Source organism: Macaca thibetana, chromosome 5, assembly GCF_024542745.1.
Source record: "Macaca thibetana thibetana isolate TM-01 chromosome 5, ASM2454274v1, whole genome shotgun sequence".
In the NCBI taxonomy this organism is placed as follows: Eukaryota; Metazoa; Chordata; class Mammalia; order Primates; family Cercopithecidae; genus Macaca; species Macaca thibetana.
In genome coordinates this window covers 31331836-31350988 of record NC_065582.1, presented here as the reverse complement: position 1 = coordinate 31350988, position 19153 = coordinate 31331836, and the positions used below count along the sequence as shown (strand labels likewise).

Genomic DNA, 19153 nt, shown 5'->3' with positions numbered 1-19153 from the left:
ATGGGGGAGGGTGGGAGGAGGAAGAGGAGCAGAAAAGATAACTATTGGGTACTGGGCTTAATATCTGGGTGATGAAATAATCTGCACAACAAACCTTTGTCACACAAGTTTATGTAACAAACTTTCACATGTACCCCAAACCTAAAATAAAAGTTAAATAATAATACTGTTTGCTTTATATATTTATCTGGGTGCTCCACTGTTGGGTGCATATCTATTTACAATTATTACATCCTCTTGCTGAATTGACCCATTTGTTATTATACAATGACCTTCTTTGTCTCTCCTTGCAGTTTTTGTCTTGAAATCTATTTTGTCTGACATAAGTGTAGCTACTTCTGCTGTTTTTTGGTTTCCACTTGCATGGAATATATTTTTCCATCCCTTCATTTTCAGTCTATGTATATCTTTATAGATGAAGTATGTATGTTTTCTGTTGGCAACAGAGACGTGGGTCTCGTTTTTTCATCCATTTAGCCAGTTTATGTCTTTTGATTTGAGAGTTTAGTCCCTTTACACTTAATGTTATTATTGATAAGTAGGGACTTACTCTTTCCATTTTGTTGTTTTCTGGTTGTTTCATGGTCTTCTCCTCTTTCCTTCCTTCCTGTCTTCCTTTTAGTGAAGGTGATTTTCTCTGGTGGTATGCTTTCATTTCTTGATTTTTATTTTTTGTGTATTCATTGTATGTTTTTCAACTTGAGGTTACCACAAGGCTTACAAATACTGTCTTATGATTCATTATTATAAACTGATGACAGGTTAACACTGATTGCATAAACAAACACAAAAAGAAAACTATTAAAAACTCTACATTTTAACTTCATCCCCCAGCTCTTTAACATTTTGTTGATCCTCTTTATGTCTTATTGTACTTGAAACGCTGTTTTAGTTATTTTTGATTGGTTCATCATTTAGTCTTTCTACTTAGGAGAAGAGTAGGGTACACACCAAAATTACAGTGTTATACTGTTCTGTGTTTTTCTATGTACTTAACTATTACCAGGGAGTTTTGTACCTTCAGATTATTTCTTCTTGCTGATTAATGTCCTTTTCTTTCAGATTGAAGAATTTCCTTTAGCATTTCTTTTAGGACAAGTCTGATGTTGATTAAATTCTTCGTCTTTCGTTTGTCTGGGAAGGTTTTTATTTCTCCTTCATACTTGAAGGATATTTTCACCGGATATACTATTAGAGGGGTAAAGGCTTTTTCCTTCTGTACTTTAAATAGGTCATGCCACTCTCCTGGCTTGTAAGGTTTCCATTGAAACGTTGGCTGCCAGACATTTTGGAGCTCCGTTTTATGTTATTTATGTCTTTTCTCTTGCTGCTTTTAGCACAGCTGTAGACCTTGCCCAGAGTCCTTCCCTTCATGGTGGTGGCTTACCTAAGGCCCTGGGCCTGACCAGAGATGCTGTATGGGATTCAGGGATTGGAGTCAAAAACTTTAGCAATTTTCTGGATGTTCTATTCTACTGTGGCTAAGCTGGTACTCACACCACAGCACAAAGTCCTTTTCTTTATCCGTAACCTTTGGGAGTTTGACTATTAAGTGCCTGGAGATAGTCTTCTTTGGGTTAAAACTGATTGGTGTTCCATAATCTTCTTGTACTTGAATGTTGATATGTTTCTCTAGGTTTAGGAAGTTCTCTGATAATACTCCTTTGAATAAACTTTTTATTCCTTTCTTTGTCTATCTTCTCTTTAAGGCCAGTAATTCTTAGATTTGCCCTTTTGAGGCAATTTTCCATATCCTGTAGGTGTGCTTCGTTGTTTTTCTTCTTTTTACTTTTGTCTCCTCTGACTATGTATTTTCAAACAGCCTATCTTCAAGCTCACTAATTCTTTCTTCTGCCAGATCAATTCTGCTATTAAGAGACTGATGCATTCTTCAGCATGTCAATTGCATTTTTGAACTCTAGTAATTTATGCTTGATTCTTTTTAATTATTTCAATCTCTTCATTAAATTTATCTGATAGAATTCTGAATTCCTTCTCTGTGTTATCTTGAATTTCTTTGAGTTTCCTCAACACAACTATTTTGAATTCTCTGTCTGAAAGGTCATATATGTCTGTCTTTCCAGGATTGGTTCCTGATGATTTATTTAGTTCATTTGGTGAGGTCATGTTTTCCTGAATGGTGTTGATGCTTGTAGATGTTAGTCAGTGTCTAGGCATTGAAGAGTTAGGTATTTATTGTAGTCTTCACAGTCTGGGCTTGTTTGTACCTGTCCTCCTTGGGAAGGCTTTCCAGGTATTCAAAGGGACTTGGCCAATAATGCTCTGGTTTTTGCAGACTTGTAGAGGTACTGCCTTAGTGGTCTTGGATAAACTCTGGAGGGATTGTCTGATTACCAAGCAGAGACTCTTGTTCTTTTCCCTTATTTTCTTCCAGACAAATAGAGTCTTTCTCTTTGTGCTGAGCCACCTGGTACTGGGGGTATAGTGATGCAATTACCTTTGTGGCCACCACCACTGGAACTGCCCTGGGTGAGACCTGAAGCCAGCAAAGCACTGGGCCAAGCTTGCCCAAGGCCCTTCCCTTCATGAGTTACCTGAGGCCCTGGGCCTGACCAGAGATACTGTATGGGATCCAGGGATTGGAGTCAAAAATCTTAGCAATTTACTGGATGTTCTATTCTACTGTGGCTAAACTGGTACTCAAACTACAACACAAAGTCCTTCCTACTCTTCCCTCCCCTTTCCAAAGACAGAGAAGCCTCTCCCTGTGGTCACCACCATCATTCGACAGGGAGTTCTGCCAGGCCACTGCCAATGTTCATCTAAAGCCCAAGGGCTGTTCTGTCAGCTTGTGGTGAATGCTGCCAGGCCTGGGACTCACCCTTCAGGGCAGTGGGCTCCCCTCTGGCCCGGGCAGGTCCAGAAATGCTGTCCAGGAGCCTAGGCCCGAACTCAGAGACCCTAAGAGTCTGCTTTTTGTTCTGTCCCACTGTGGCCAAGCACTGGTACGTACGGTGCAAGACAAAGTTCCCTTTACTTTTCCCTCTGCTTCTCTCAAATAGAAAGAGTCACCATAGCCACCACACCTGGGAATGTGCCGTGTCACCCCTGAAGCCAGCATATCTCAGAGGCCAAGGCCCATGGTGTACTCCCTGGGTGTTGTTGGTTACTCAGGGCCCAAAGCTTCGTAGTTCAGCAAATAATGAGTACTGACAGGACTGGGTCCTTTTCTTCAAGGCAGTGCATTTCTTTTTGGACCATCCACGAATGTCTAGAACTGTCAGGGAGGAGCTAGGGCCTGGAATAGGGGCTGCACAACTTTGCCCAGTGCCCTATCCTGTTATGGCTCAGCTGGTATCCAAGATGCAAGACAAAGTCCTCTTTACTCTTTGCTCACCACTCCTTAAGAAGAAGGAAGGAGTCGCCTTTGTTGCTGTGAGCTGCACTACGTGGGGTTGGGGGAGGGATGGTGCAGGCACTTTCTTAGCTGAGCCAGCTGGTGTTTCCCTAGGTCACATGCCACTAGGCTCTAATCCTAGACTAGCACCAGAAGTTACCTAGAAATTGTAGTCCTTGTGTCCTACACTGCCTTTCAAGTTTACCTGAGAGTACAAAGCACTTTAGCCCACAGTGGCAAGGCTTGCCAAGAAACTCAAGTTCCACTGCTGAGATGGGCGGTTCCCCTCTAGCTAGAGCTGGTCCAGTTGTTTTCTCTGTGCACGGGTGCTGCCTGAGCCCAGCACAGCTTTATTCCCCACTGTGACAGAGCAGCACTGAGTTCAATGTAAAGTCCCCAGCCACTGCACTCTCTTTTTCAAAGTGCACAGATTCTTTCTCCATGCCATACAGCTGCTGCCAGGGGATGAGGGACGGGATGGGTGGCTTCAGCAACTCAAGACTGTCTCACCTGCCCTCCTCAATGCCTCTTTCCACAATATGAAGTTAAAATTGGGTACTGTGGTTGCTCACCTGATTTTTGGTTCTTGTAATGATGCTTTTCTATGTGCAGATAGTTGTTAAAATTTGGTGTACCAGTGGGAAGGACAAACAGTGTGGGCTTCTATTCAACCATCTTCCTCCACCCCTCAAGGTAAATATATTTTTCTTTCCATTACAGTTAGGATGCTTTCAGTGTCCTCACTAAGAAATCTTTGCCCACCCCCAGATCGCGAAGATATTGTAGACGCTTTTCTTTTTATGAAAGAAGCTTTCTCCTCTAGAAATTTTATAATTTTAGTTTTTATGTTAGGTTCACATTTCATTCAAATTAATTGTGGGTGCAGCATAAGAGGAATGTCAAAGTTCCTTTTTCCCCTTATATTTACCAGTTCTTATAGGCCTATTTGTTGAAAAGACTGTTCTTTACCTGTTGAATTGAATTGAAATGGATTTGCAACCTTTTCAGAAATCAATTGATTATACATTTATGTCTATTTGTGGAATTTCATTCTGTTGCAGGGATCTATTTGTCTGTTTTCATGTCAGTACCTCTCTGTCTTGATTGCTGTAGCTCTGTAGTAATTCTTGAAATCAAATAATTAGAGTCTCTAACTTTGTTTCTCCTCTGGCAAGATTCTTTGAGCTATTCAAAGTTCTATTCTTCTGTATAGTGAGAGAAAATTAATGATGCAAGAGAGAAGACAATTGTTCATGTCTATGAGATTACCTACAATCAAACATCATCTATACTTGATTTGTTATTTTAAAATTTTATATCAATTTGACAGTTGAAATTGATATGTCATTACTCTTATAGCATCACTTGATTACCTAGGCATTTTATGGTTTTGTTTTGGCTTTTACATTTCTTTTTTTTTTTTTTTAATTTATTTATTATTATTATACTTTAAGTTGTAGGGTACATGTGCATAACGTGCAGGTTTGTTACATATGTATACTTGTGCCATGTTGGTGTGCTGCACCCATCAACTCATCATTTACATCAGGTATAACTCCCAATGCAATCCCTCCCCCTCCCCCCTCCCCATGATAGGCCCCTGTGTGTGATGTTCCCCTTCCTGAGTCCAAGTGATCTCATTGTTCAGTTCCCACCTATGAGTGAGAACATGCGGTGTTTGGTTTTCTGTTCTTGTGATAGTTTGCTAAGAATGGTGGTTTCCAGCTGCATCCATGTCCCTACAAAGGACGCAAACTCATCCTTTTTGATGGCTGCATAGTATTCCATAGTGTATATGTGCCACATTTTCTTAATCCAATCTGTCACTGATGGACATTTGGGTTGATTCCAAGTCTTTGCTATTGTGAATAGTGCTGCAATAAACATACGTGTGCATGTGTCTTTATAGCAGCATAATTTATAATCCTTTGGGTATATCCCCAGTAATGGGATGGCTGGGTCATATGGTACATCTAGTTCTAGATCCTTGAGGAATCGCCATACTGTTTTCCATAATGGTTGAACTAGTTTACAATCCCACCAACAGTGTAAAAGTGTTCCTATTTCTCCACATCCTCTCCAGCACCTGTTGTTTCCTGACTTTTTAATGATCGCCATTCTAACTGGTGTGAGATGGTATCTCATTGTGGTTTTGATTTGCATTTCTCTGATGGCCAGTGATGATGAGCATTTTTTCATGTGTCTGTTGGCTGTATGAATGTCTTCTTTTGAGAAATGTCTGTTCATATCCTTTGCCCACTTTTTGATGGGGTTGTTTGTTTTTTTCTTGTAAATTTGTTTGAGTTCTTTGTAGATTCTGGATATTAGCCCTTTGTCAGATGAGTAGATTGCAAAAATTTTCTCCCATTCTGTAGGTTGCCTGTTCACTCTGATGGTAGTTTCTTTTGCTGTGCAGAAGCTCTTTAATTTAATGAGATCCCATTTGTCAATTTTGGCTTTTGCTGCCGTTGCTTTTGGTGTTTTAGACATGAAGTCTTTGCCCATGCCTATGTCCTGTATGGTACTACCTAGGTTTTCCTCTAGGATTTTTATGGTATTAGGTCTAACATTTAAGTCTCTAATCCATCTTGAATTAATTTTCGTATAAGGAGTAAGGAAAGGATCCAGTTTCAGCTTTCTACTTATGGCTAGCCAATTTTCCCAGCACCATTTATTAAATAGGGAATCCTTTCCCCATTTCTTGTTTCTCTCAGGTTTGTCAAAGATCAGATGGCTGTAGATGTGTGGTATTATTTCTGAGGACTCTGTTCTGTTCCATTGGTCTATATCTCTGTTTTGGTACCAGTACCATGCTGTTTTGGTTACTGTAGCCTTGTAGTATAGTTTGAAGTCAGGTAGCGTGATGCCTCCAGGTTTGTTCTTTTGACTTAGGATTGTCTTGGAGATGCGGGCTCTTTTTAGGTTCCATATGAACTTTAAAGCAGTTTTTTCCAATTCTGTGAAGAAACTCATTGGTAGCTTGATGGGGATGGCATTGAATCTATAAATTACCTTGGGCAGTATGGCCATTTTCACGATATTGATTCTTCCTGTCCATGAGCATGGTATGTTCTTCCATTTGTTTGTGTCCTCTTTTATTTCACTGAGCAGTGGTTTGTAGTTCTCCTTGAAGAGGTCCTTTACATCCCTTGTAAGTTGGATTCCTAGGTATTTTATTCTCTTTGAAGCAATTGTGAATGGAAGTTCATTCCTGATTTGGCTCTCTGTTTGTCTGTTACTGGTGTATAAGAATGCTTGTGATTTTTGCACATTAATTTTGTATCCTGAGACTTTGCTGAAGTTGCTTATCAGCTTAAGGAGATTTTGGGCTGAGACAATGGGGTTTTCTAAATATACAATCATGTCATCTGCAAACAGGGACAGTTTGACTTCTTCTTTTCCTAACTGAATACCCTTGATTTCTTTCTCTTGCCTAATTGCCCTAGCCAGAACTTCCAACACTATGTTGAATAGGAGTGGTGAGAGAGGGCATCCCTGTCTTGTGCCAGTTTTCAAAGGGAATTTTTCCAGTTTTTGCCCATTCAGTATGATATTGGCTGTGGGTTTGTCATAAATAGCTGTTATTATTTTGAGGTACGTTCCATCAATACCGAATTTATTGAGCGTTTTTAGCATGAAGGGCTGTTGAATTTTGTCAAAAGCCTTTTCTGCATCTATTGAGATAATCATGTGGTTCTTGTCTTTGGTTCTGTTTATATGCTGGATTATGTTTATTGATTTGCGAATGTTGAACCAGCCTTGCATCCCAGGGATGAAGCCCACTTGATCATGGTGGATAAGCTTTTTGATGTGTTGCTGAATCCGGTTTGCCAGTATTTTATTGAGGATTTTTGCATCGATGTTCATCAGGGATATTGGTCTAAAATTCTCTTTTTTTGTTGTGTCTCTGCCAGGCTTTGGTATCAGGATGATGTTGGCCTCATAAAATGAGTTAGGGAGGATTCCCTCTTTTTCTATTGATTGGAATAGTTTCAGAAGGAATGGTACCAACTCCTCCTTGTACCTCTGGTAGAATTCAGCTGTGGATCCATCTGGTCCTGGACTTTTTTTGGTTGGTAGGCTATGAATTATTGCCTCAATTTCAGAGCCTGCTATTGGTCTATTCAGGGATTCAACTTCTTCCTGGTTTAGTCTTGGAAGAGTGTAAGTGTCCAGGAAATTATCCATTTCTTCTAGATTTTCCAGTTTATTTGCGTAGAGGTGTTTATAGTATTCTCTGATGGTAGTTTGTATTTCTGTGGGGTCGGTGGTGATATCCCCTTTATCATTTTTAATTGCATCGATTTGATTCTTCTCTCTTTTCTTATTAGTCTGGCTAGTGGTCTGTCAATTTTGTTGATCTTTTCAAAAAACCAACTCCTGGATTCATTGATTTTTTGGAGGGTTTTTTGTGTCTCTATCTCCTTCAGTTCTGCTCTGATCTTAGTTATTTCTAGCCTTCTGCTAGCTTTTGAATGTGTTTGCTCTTGCTTCTCTAGTTCTTTTAATTGTGATGTTAGAGTGTCAATTTTAGATCTTTCCTGCTTTCTCTTGTGGGCATTTAGTGCTATAAATTTCCCTCTACACACTGCTTTAAATGTGTCCCAGAGATTCTGGTATGTTGTATCTTTGTTCTCATTGGTTTCAAAGAACATCTTTATTTCTGCCTTCATTTCGTTATGTACCCAGTAGTCATTCAGGAGCAGGTTGTTCACTTTCCATGTAGTTGAGCGGTTTTGATTGAGTTTCTTAGTCCTGAGTTCTAGTTTGATTGCACTGTGGTCTGAGAGACAGTTTGTTATAATTTCTGTTCTTGTACATTTGCTGAGGAGTGCTTTACTTCCAATTACGTGGTCGATTTTGGAGTAAGTACGACGTGGTGCTGAGAAGAATGTATATTCTGTTGATTTGGGGTGGAGAGTTCTATAGATGTCTATTAGGTCTGCTTGCTGCAGAGATGAGTTCAATTCCTGGATATCCTTGTTAACTTTCTGTCTCGTTGATCTGTCTAATGTTGACAGTGGAGTGTTGAAGTCTCCCATTATTATTGTATGGGAGTCTAAGTCTCTTTGTAAGTCTCTAAGGACTTGCTTGATGAATCTGGGTGCTCCTGTATTGGGTGCATATATATTTAGGATAGTTAGCTCTTCCTGTTGAATTGATCCCTTTACCATTATGTAATGGCCTTCTTTGTCTCTTTTGATCTTTGATGGTTTAAAGTCTGTTTTATCAGAGACTAGTATTGCAACCCCCGCTTTTTTTTGTTCTCCATTTGCTTGGTAAATCTTCCTCCATCCCTTTATTTTGAGCCTATGTATGTCTCTGCGTGTGAGATGGGTCTCCTGAATACAGCAGACTGATGGGTCTTGACTCTTTATCCAGTTTGCCAGTCTGTGTCTTTTAATTGGAGCATTTAGTCCATTTACATTTAAGGTTAAGATTGTTATGTGTGAACTTGATCCTGCCATTATGATATTAACTGGTTATTTTGCTCGTTAGTTGATGCAGTTTCTTCCTAGCCTCGATGGTCTTTACATTTTGGCATGTTTTTGCAATGGCTGGTACTGGTTGTTCCTTTCCATGTTTAGTGCTTCCTTCAGGGTCTCTTGTAAGGCAGGCCTAGTGGTGACAAAATCTCTAAGCATTTGCTTATCTGTAAAGGATTTTATTTCTCCTTCACTTATGAAACTTAGTTTGGCTGGATATGAAATTCTGGGTTTAAAATTCTTTTCTTTAAGAATGTTGAATATTGGCCCCCACTCTCTTCTGGCTTGGAGAGTTTCTGCCGAGAGATCTGCTGTTAGTCTGATGGCCTTCCCTTTGTGGGTAACCCGACCTTTCTCTCTGGCTGCCCTTAAGATTTTTTCCTTCATTTCAACTTTGGTGAATCTGGCAATTATGTGCCTTGGAGTTGCTCTTCTCGAGGAGTATCTTTGTGGCGTTCTCTGTATTTCCTGGATTTGAATGTTGGCCTGCCCTACTAGGTTGGGGAAGTTCTCCTGGATGATATCCTGAAGAGTGTTTTCCAACTTGGTTCCATTTTCCCCCTCACTTTCAGGCACCCCAATCAGACGTAGATTTGGTCTTTTTACATAATCCCATACTTCTTGCAGGCTTTGTTCATTTCTTTTTCTTCTTTTTTCTTTTGGTTTCTCTTCTCGCTTCATTTCATTCATTTGATCCTCAATCGCAGATACTCTTTCTTCCAGTTGATCGAGTCGGTTACTGAAGCTTGTGCATTTGTCACGTATTTCTCGTGTCATGGTTTTCATCTCTTTCATTTCGTTTATGACCTTCTCTGCATTAATTACTCTAGCCATCAATTCTTCCACTTTTTTTTCAAGATTTTTAGTTTCTTTGCGCTGGGTACGTAATTCCTCCTTTAGCTCTGAGAAATTTGATGGACTGAAGCCTTCTTCTCTCATCTCGTCAAAGTCATTCTCCGTCCAGCTTTGATCCGTTGCTGGCGATGAGCTGCGCTCCTTTGCCGGGGGAGATGCGCTCTTATTTTTTGAATTTCCAGCTTTTCTGCCCTGCTTTTTCCCCATCTTTGTGGTTTTATCTGCCTCTGGTCTTTGATGATGGTGATGTTCTGATGGGGTTTTGGTGTAGGTGTCCTTCCTGTTTGATAGTTTTCCTTCTAACAGTCAGGACCCTCAGCTGTAGGTCTGTTGGAGATTGCTTGAGGTCCACTCCAGACCCTGTTTGCCTGGGTATCAGCAGCAGAGGCTGCAGAAGATAGAATATTTCTGAACAGCGAGTGTACCTGTCTGATTCTTGCTTTGGAAGCTTCCTCTCAGGGGTGTACTCCACCCTGTGAGGTGTGGGGTGTCAGACTGCCCCTAGTGGGGGATGTCTCCCAGTTAGGCTACTCAGGGGTCAGGGACCCACTTGAGCAGGGAGTCTGTCCCTTCTCAGATCTCAACCTCCGTGTTGGGAGATCCACTGCTCTCTTCAAAGCTGTCAGACAGAGTCGTTTGCGTCTGCAGAGGTTTCGGCTGTGTTTGTTATTGCCCTGTCCCCAGAGGTGGAGTCTACAGAGACAGGCAGGTTTCCTTGAGCTGCTGTGAGCTCCACCCAGTTGGAGCTTCCCAGCAGCTTTGTTTACCTACTTAAGCCTCAGGAATGGCGGGCGCCCCTCCCCCAGCCTCGCTGCTGCCTTGCCGGTAGATCACAGACTGCTGTGCTAGCAATGAGGGAGGCTCCGTGGGTGTGGGACACTCCCGGCCAGGTGTGGGATATGATCTCCTGGTGTGCCTGTTTGCTTAAAGCGCAGTATTGGGGTGGGAGTTACCCGATTTTCCAGGTGTTGTGTGTCTCAGTTCCCCTGGCTAGGAAAAGGGATTCCCTTCCCCCTTGCGCTTCCCAGGTGAGGCAATGCCTCGCCCTGCTTCAGCTCTCGCTGGTCGGGCTGCAGCAGCTGACCAGCACCGATCGTCCGGCACTCCCCAGTGAGATGAACCCAGTACCTCAGTTGAAAATGCAGAAATCACCGGTCTTCTGTGTCGCTCGCGCTGGGAGTTGGAGACTGGAGCTGTTCCTATTCGGCCATCTTGCTCCGCCCTACATTTCTTTATTACAAAATTATTTCAATGTTCTTTGCTCATCATTATAGTGTGCCTTTGTATTGTTATTTGTTTTTCTTCAGACAAGAAAGAATAGACCACTCCTGGACTCTCTCAAATGGTGCCAAATCCAAACTTGCTGGGCCACAGTGAATAGTACAATACAGCAGGAAAATTGTGCATTTGGAGAGCAGACATAGATGCGAGTAGAAACTGATGTGTGAAAGATCTTATATTGCATGAACAAGAAATTGCAGGTGGAGAGTACTAATGTGAAAGCTGAAGGGATGGGCAAGACTGGAGGCAAGAAGACAAGTTAGTGGGCAGTTATTACAACAGTGGGGGAGAATAAGACATTTAAAGGAAGCATATCCAAGAGCAAAAACAAAAATCATATCAAAGCCAACATCGGAGGAACAAAAACCAAACTACAAGGGGAATATAGAGGCTGGAATAAGGCAACGTAGGTGACTTAAGTCAGAATAAAGAAACAGAGGCATAGAGGCCAATTTAAAAAACTGATATGACTCATATGAATCAAGTTAATTATAACCAAGTCCAGACATGGAGGGAACCTCAGGTCATTGGGATAGAAATAAACAACTCCCACCTCAGGAGATGACTGTAAGCAAAGAACATGCATGTAACAATTATTCACAGCTAAAAACACTGAAAAAAAGAAACAAAAGCAAGAATATTCAAACATTGGTTTCCAGAACAAATTTTGTCAACACAGCCAAGTATTATTCTAATACTTCTTTTTTGTCTGGTCCCATGTTAATTTTTTTTACTCTCAGATCCTAAATGGACAGCATCGCTTATACCAATCAGACATGGAGAAGAGGAAAAGTGGAGGGTCAAAGATGGTAACAAGATTACTTGCCTGATTGTCTGAGTAAATGATGAAATGATGAGTAAATGATGAGACTATCAGCTACTAGAGTTCAGAAAAAGTATGTCTTCCTTTAATACAGAATAAGATGATGCGTTGATAAACATAAGTCAGGAAATAAATGGCAATAAAATCACAAAGAATTAAGGCAAACAAGAGGACCCAAGAAAAGTGATAAAGATGTGAAATAGTTGTGATAAGAACTGGGAAAAGAAATTGGTTAGAATAAGTAAGAGTACCTCTGAAATGCCAGATGAAGAAGGCATTTATAGATGTGTAACACAGGCACTCATATGGTTTTGCAACATTCTGTATTAGCATTCTGCAGATCAGACATACCAAGGATGAAAGTGGGAGAGTAAGCTCCAAGTTAAAATATAGTGAATTCTCCAATGTTTGTGAAATTTTTAAGTCTTCTCTAATCAATCAAACTGTCAATTCCTTGACAGTGAGGACCTTGAGATACACAATTTCTAATGCTTCACAGCTCCTAGCTCAGTGTCATGTACAAATGAGTGCCTAATATGTAAATACTAATGGATATGATACTGTTATTTGTACTTCTTTAAATGCAGACTGTAATAGTGTTGAAAATGTCTAGTGTCAGAGGAAGTTCATTTGTTCATGCCTATCATATGAATTGAAATATCTTTCCTAATTTATTTGCATACATTGTAGTCAAAATTTTCAACTCCAAACAGAATAAATTTTATATGCCATAAAAAGCACAGGCATAGAAGGGGTCAAAAACTGCTCTCTGATCTCCGTCCCAAGTATATAATAGCAATTACCCAATGCCCTGGTAAATACGCCAGTCAAAATGTTTAATAGGTAGAGCAGGGATACTCGTTCCTATAGCCCCAAAATAAGAGATGAACAGAGAGACCCTGAGGTTGAACAAAACAAATTCAGAAGAGAAGCAGAGCTCTTTTATTTTCCCCCTAGGGCATGAGCAATTTCTTAGGCTAGAAGTCTCTCCTGCTGCCCCTTCAGATATGAAGATCATCTTCTAGGTTTTATGTAAAAGGTCCTAGATATTTCAAGTGTCCATTTTTGAATTGTGATTTTTTATAACTTTGCCTGAAAAGTATTAAAATTGGCAAGAATTGTCTCTGAAGTGAATTGATAGTAGTGAACAATTCAGCAAGGTACTTAAAAAGAGACACAGGCATTTCTTCAGTATTTTGGTTCAAACAAATTACATAACTGGTTAAAGTATTTCAGCTGATGGTATTTTCTTACCTACTCCAACCCCTCTCTTGTTGTTGGTATTCTTCAGCCAAAACTGTAAGATATGTTTGATTTGTGTAATGAGTAGTTGCAGCAGTTTAGATATTGCTAAAGTTTCATGGCAGTTTATTTTTACTTTTATTAAAAGTTCTAGGAGGTTGACCTCAGTCCTTTTCATGTCACAATGGGACAGCTTTTCTAAATGAAGACATTGAAAGAATACAAAGATTTTTCCATTTTATATATGTGGAGGTTTAAGATGTTGCAGCTTCTCAGCAGCATGGTAGTATTGAGATAGCTATGTGTGTCTGTGTTTATGCTGATGTTTAAGAATGCTCTTCAGATGTAAAATTTTCTTTTTGTTTTTGCTATTTGGCTCATAAATTAGATATTTCATGTGGAGTAGATAAGGACAATAGTGATAAGTGCATGGAATAATAAAGAAGACTTTGATCTTAAATCTAAGAAACTTGGCTAATTCTGGAGATAGCCATATAAAAACTTTAAAACCGGTACAGGTATGGTGGCACATGCCTATAATTTCAGCATTTTGAGAGGCCGAGGCAGGAGCATCACTTGAAGCCAGGGGTTTGAGACCAGCCTGGGCAACTAGCAAGAATCTATCTCTAAAGAAAACACAAACACACACACACACACACACACACACACACACACACACACACATGTGTTTTATAAATATGACAAAAGAAAGAAAGTAAATGTGGGATCAACCAAAGTCCTCTTTCTACAACATTCATTTACAAAGAAATAATGTTCAGTACAGCCCAATACAAGATTATTGATTTTCTTTCTTTTTAAAAAAATTATATATACATTACATATAAAATTATATTTAATAAAACTTTAAAACAGAAGTATGGGTAGGTGATTTAAAGTGACTTTATGTCAAATAGCCATAGGTTAAGTATCTTTGAACATGTGGATATTATTTCAGAAGAAAATAAATTTAACTGGGACACATAAATATTACAGAGAAAAAACCATCACCTTCCTGTGCAGTCCCGTTGGAATTTGGACTTACCATGAGGTGTTGAAGCCTTGTTTCACTGAATTGGAGAGACTGGATGTAAATGGCACAGTGTGACTTTGCTCCAGCCTGCCTTCGTTTTCCTACTCCACCATCATCAACAAAATTGTTATTGAATTTTGAGAAGCATTCTGAAAACTTTTCATGGACATAAAATTGTTATGATGTAAGTTATCAACAACACAACTCTTTAGATGACTTTGATTCTGGTGTTGGATGTCTTAATGGAGGTAACTTTATATGGAAAGAATAAAATGGATGACATACATGGAAGAAATGGTACTGGACACATAAATCTTTGAGGGGGATACCATGGTAGAAGTTCCTGTTCTTATAGCAGTATTTTCCATTCTGGAAAAAGACAAGGTCTACATGAAAACAACATCCCTGATAATGAAACGAGAAGGAAAGAAAACAAGAGTAATTGTAAACCATTTGAAGCTGAGGATTTTCTATTTTTAAATCCTGAACATGAGGGAGAACCAAATCAGAAGAGATCTTTAGCTCCTGGTGTGTGGGAATACCTCTGAATCCTAAATCTAGAGCTCCAAGGTATTAATCAAGGTATTGAGGGCTAACGTATTGAGCTCTGGTCATTAAGCTAGGTAATACAAAATAATAGACTCACAGCCAGTAGTAGGAAATCTTTAGTAACAGCCAGGTAAGAATGGAACTCATTCAAGTGTTTACAAAGATTTAGTCTCTAAATCTGCTGCTCTACCTACAAAACCTACACAATGGAAAAGCCCAACTGAAGAAAATAAAGTTGGAACTTCTTTTCCCTGTGAGTCTACATATGGTATTGGCAACTTTAATGCTTTTAAATAAACTGCCAAGAATTTTAGTCCATCAATAAATTCAGTGAAAAAGGCTCATCACTCAAACTCCTCTTTGCCTGTTGACAAACTTAATCAGCAGCCTTGTCTAACCAAACTGACACAAATGCACAATGGTAAAAAGAGTGCATTTTTGAAATCACTGAAAAGAGACAGAGTAGAAAAGAACATAAAGATGAAAGGCATTGCTGGCGCACAGACAGATGATGTCTCATTTAATTTACATAACAGCAATAGTACTCACTGACATGAACCAAAACTTTGAGGAAAATAAAATTCCACAGAAGGATGACAATGCCCCACTTTGAGCCCTCCCCCAACCCCCAAAGTAAACAAAAAGTGGACTGTAGCATGCTGGCTAAAACTGAGCAAAAGGCACTAAAACATTAATTTCCTGATCTCAACTGTTGTATTGGTCACCTTTTAAAACATAAATTGTTCTTTATTCATTTGTAGTACAATAAATGTTATAGGAAAGATTTGGTCATATTTTCTTCCAAATTTTAAGAGGTGATTTTCAAGAGCCTTCTTTGGGTATGTTGTCAGACCCAGAATTTCAGAGTTGATGGAGAAGAGTCTTGTGGGAAATTTTATTTTGATAAAATAATTACACATGCAGAAAAATCTGATTACACTGGCTAGATCTGTTCATAACACAAAAAATAACTGGATTTTTTGGGGGGGAAGAAGAGAGAGGAACAGATTAGTACACTGAGGGGAAAAAAAAAAGTGGAAAGCATCTCTGGTACCTGCTTATTATGCGTGTGGTCTCTAAGCAAAGAGATAGAGAGGATAAAAAAGATGGATTTTAGGCCCTTAAAATTGGGGATTTTGAGGGGGACTCTAACCACAAACCACAAGACTCAAAGCCAATCCAATTCAATGATAGAGTGTCAAATTCATGAACCAAACAAGAATAAGCTCTATCCTTCTAATTTAAACTACACATCAATCTTTCTTATTTAAAATACATTGGAAATATTCACACTGACATATCATGTGAGACATGGGTATAAAAGATGCACTAATAAAGTTCATAAAGAGAAAAAACTAAGATCTGACTTCAGAGATAAGCTAGACATCCAGCTCTGGAAATGGTATTTCAGTATCAGTTACCCATCCCTGAACCATCAGAAGTACTTGTTTGAGGTAACATTGTATACAGCCATTGGGTTTCACAGACCGTCTCTTTTTGGTCATAGTAACTACAGAAATGAGACATAATGACAAGGAAACTTCTGGAAGTCATTTTAACTTTACTAGGCTCTGTGTAACCTCCATTCCACCCCATCCAGGGCCTCTTACACAGGCTATCTTAATGGAAGTGGAAGGAAGTGAAGATATATGAGAATAGTGCAGAAAACAGAGATGGCAAAGGTTACCTCTATTTTGGATCAAGTTGTTACAGAAGTTTTAATGTATTATGAAGTCATTTTTAATAAAATGTGCTACAGGAATACAAGAAACTATGCTGTTATGGTTTTTAAATGTCGTGGTATTTATAAGCAACACATGAGGAAATTTTTATAAAGAATTGGCTATGTTCTAAGGCAGCTATAAAATACGGAAGTTGGTACCAATCAACTCTCTAAGGTGGTTGTTAACAATTTCTCTTCTTCCTTCTCCTCCTTCGAATGCACTGCATAATCTTTTTCTTTGGCAGACAGTAGCAGTTGCTTCTGCAGTTATTTTCAATTCTGACATTGCATCAAAATCCCTACCTGCAAAACTTTTTAAAAATATTCACCTCTCAGATATTCTGACTTTGTGAAACTCTCATAGAGCCCTAAGATGTTTATACATTTTCCATAGGAGATTCTGAGACACTGGCAGGGAAAAGAACCCCTGTCTTAATTTCACCCAGTCTATAACTTCTGTATAAATTAAAAGCCACGTGGATCCATGGATCCAATTGGTTAATGTGGATATCACGTTGGTTTCAGGAATGAATCCAAATGAGAGATATAACAATATTATATAACAATAGTAGTGACACTATTTGAGAACTGGTGGGTTTGCATAAACACAGCCTTCACACATCTCTTCAGACTTGGTTAATGATGAAGTCTCTATGAAAAGACTTGATAGCACACTTTGGATCCACTGAGCCAGCATAATTTGATATTCAGCTTTCTCAAAGTTGTTGACAGAAGTAGCAGACTCTAAATATTTAAGGAATTTACTGACTGAGGAGGGCATAGAACAGTTCAGCCCTCCTCTCTCCGATAATGATTTTTAAAGAGTTTATTCTTGTCTGTCTTTCTGAGAACAATGTGAATTTTTCCCTGAGAACTAGTGTGTTTTCTTTTCAGAGATGACATAAAAATATGTAATCTTTTTCTTGTGCCCTTTTTTCTTTGAAAACCAGGAAACCTAGAAGCAAATCTGTTGCTCAACTTTAGTAACTATGTAGAACACCATGACCTGCATATTTTAAACTCTTTTTTCCCCATCTTGCATTATTGTATGTCTTCCCTCATTCAGATTTCAATTATAGTTTTTCTATTTTATTACATGAATTAATGTAATCTTTTATCAAGTCCGTTCAATATGGAAAGTGTTTGATGATATTGGAATCATTTGTGAATTACATAATTAGAAAAATGTTTTCTTTTAATTATCAGCCAAAGAAAAATTGAAAAGTTATCCTGATGAGGTTCTGAGCCTCTAAAGCAACTTAGAGATAAATTCTGTATTAGAAGGTGTCAGCATCACCTCCAGAGCTAACCTTCATCACAGTTCACTCTAAACCTCAAATTTCTCCAACCTGGGAACTAGTAGTGATCATCTTACTTGGTTACATGCAGGAAGACTGAGATGACAGTCAATCACCAAGATACACACAGGACACAGCACCTAGATGACATTTGTAATCATTGAAACAATGATTTATGCTGTCTTTCCTATTTCATTTCCTAGGGTAGCAGTTCATATTTTTATTAGAAAATGAAATGTTTAGACATGTCATTGGCTAGTATATTTTCTGAGTGAGTATGCTTATATAAAAGTCAATTCAGCTTTCTCTAGAAGTTTTTCAAATTCTGTTCAGACCCTTTTAAGTATTCAATACTCATGACAGAGCAAAGTTTTTCATTATACTTATAAGAAAAATTGGTCTCAAAGCCTTTTAAAGAGAAATTACACTGCAGTCTTAGAAGATGTTTTATTTTTTATTACATTGTGCTGCTGTTGCCAAAAAAAAACCTGATTTTAAAAGGCCAATGATTTATTTCTATCCATTATTACTATAACACAGAAAATGTACACATTCGGGAATTCGTCAGATAACCCCTCCAGAAGCTATGACAATTTCATCACTGCGAATCCAAAGCAATATTTTGCCAGGTCAGATCTTCTAGATGAGAAGAATAAAAAAACCTAATCTATCATCTTGAAGCTTCATCTTAGCTAGAGGTAGTTTGGTAGATGCAGTGTTTGCCTTCTGCCTCCTGCCTTATCCTTGGGTACCTTCTACTTAATGAAGATTATTATTGAAGCCAATGTCTTTTGATTCCCAATCATGTCCCATCTCTAGACCAGTAGCTGCACTATTAAGATCACACGATGAGCTCTTGAAACTCCTGATTCCAAAGCCAAACCCAGATCGATTGAATCAGGATATCTGGAGGAAAGACCTGTATATGCAGCAATTGTAAGTTCCCCCAGTGATTCCATTAAGCAAACAAGTTTGAAATCCAACTTCACATGTAATTAAATAATTTTAAGGTATGTGTAATTAGAATCAGGAATTTCATTACATAAGTAAAATAATCCCATCAATGAATGATGTAAATCAAAGATCTCTCTGGACAGTAAGTGTCGCCTTGTTTTCTACTATCTCCTCATTCTGAAATTAACAACAGAATCTGAATTAGTGTTTTAATGGTAAACTGAGGCAAGTTGTATAAAACCCTTTATTATCAATTTTATTCAGGATGATTTTTGAGAAATTTTATATTCTTAGTTTAAATTGAGAGAGGGGTCTCCGAGTCAATTACTTTAAAATTTAAAAAGATAACAAATTTAATCTCAAAACAGAATTTGCTTGTAAAATATAGGGGGAGAGGGCTTTTAAAAGCACAATTTTCTTTAGAATAAAATGCAATGAGCAAGTTCAAATTCTTCTTGAAAAAATAACTTGAAAGAAGCAGCAATTCTATTTTGTTCCAAAAAATTGGTATTTTAGGGAGAAGAAAAGGCAATGAATATCAAACCTCATTTTTC

The 19153-nt window shown here is 38.7% G+C and overlaps 1 pseudogene; it reads left to right on the top strand.

Moving 5' to 3' along the window:
* The first annotated feature begins 14001 nt into the window (after positions 1–14001).
* Positions 14002–15317, top strand: LOC126954532 (vasculin-like; annotated as a pseudogene).
* The last annotated feature ends 3836 nt before the right edge of the window (positions 15318–19153 follow it).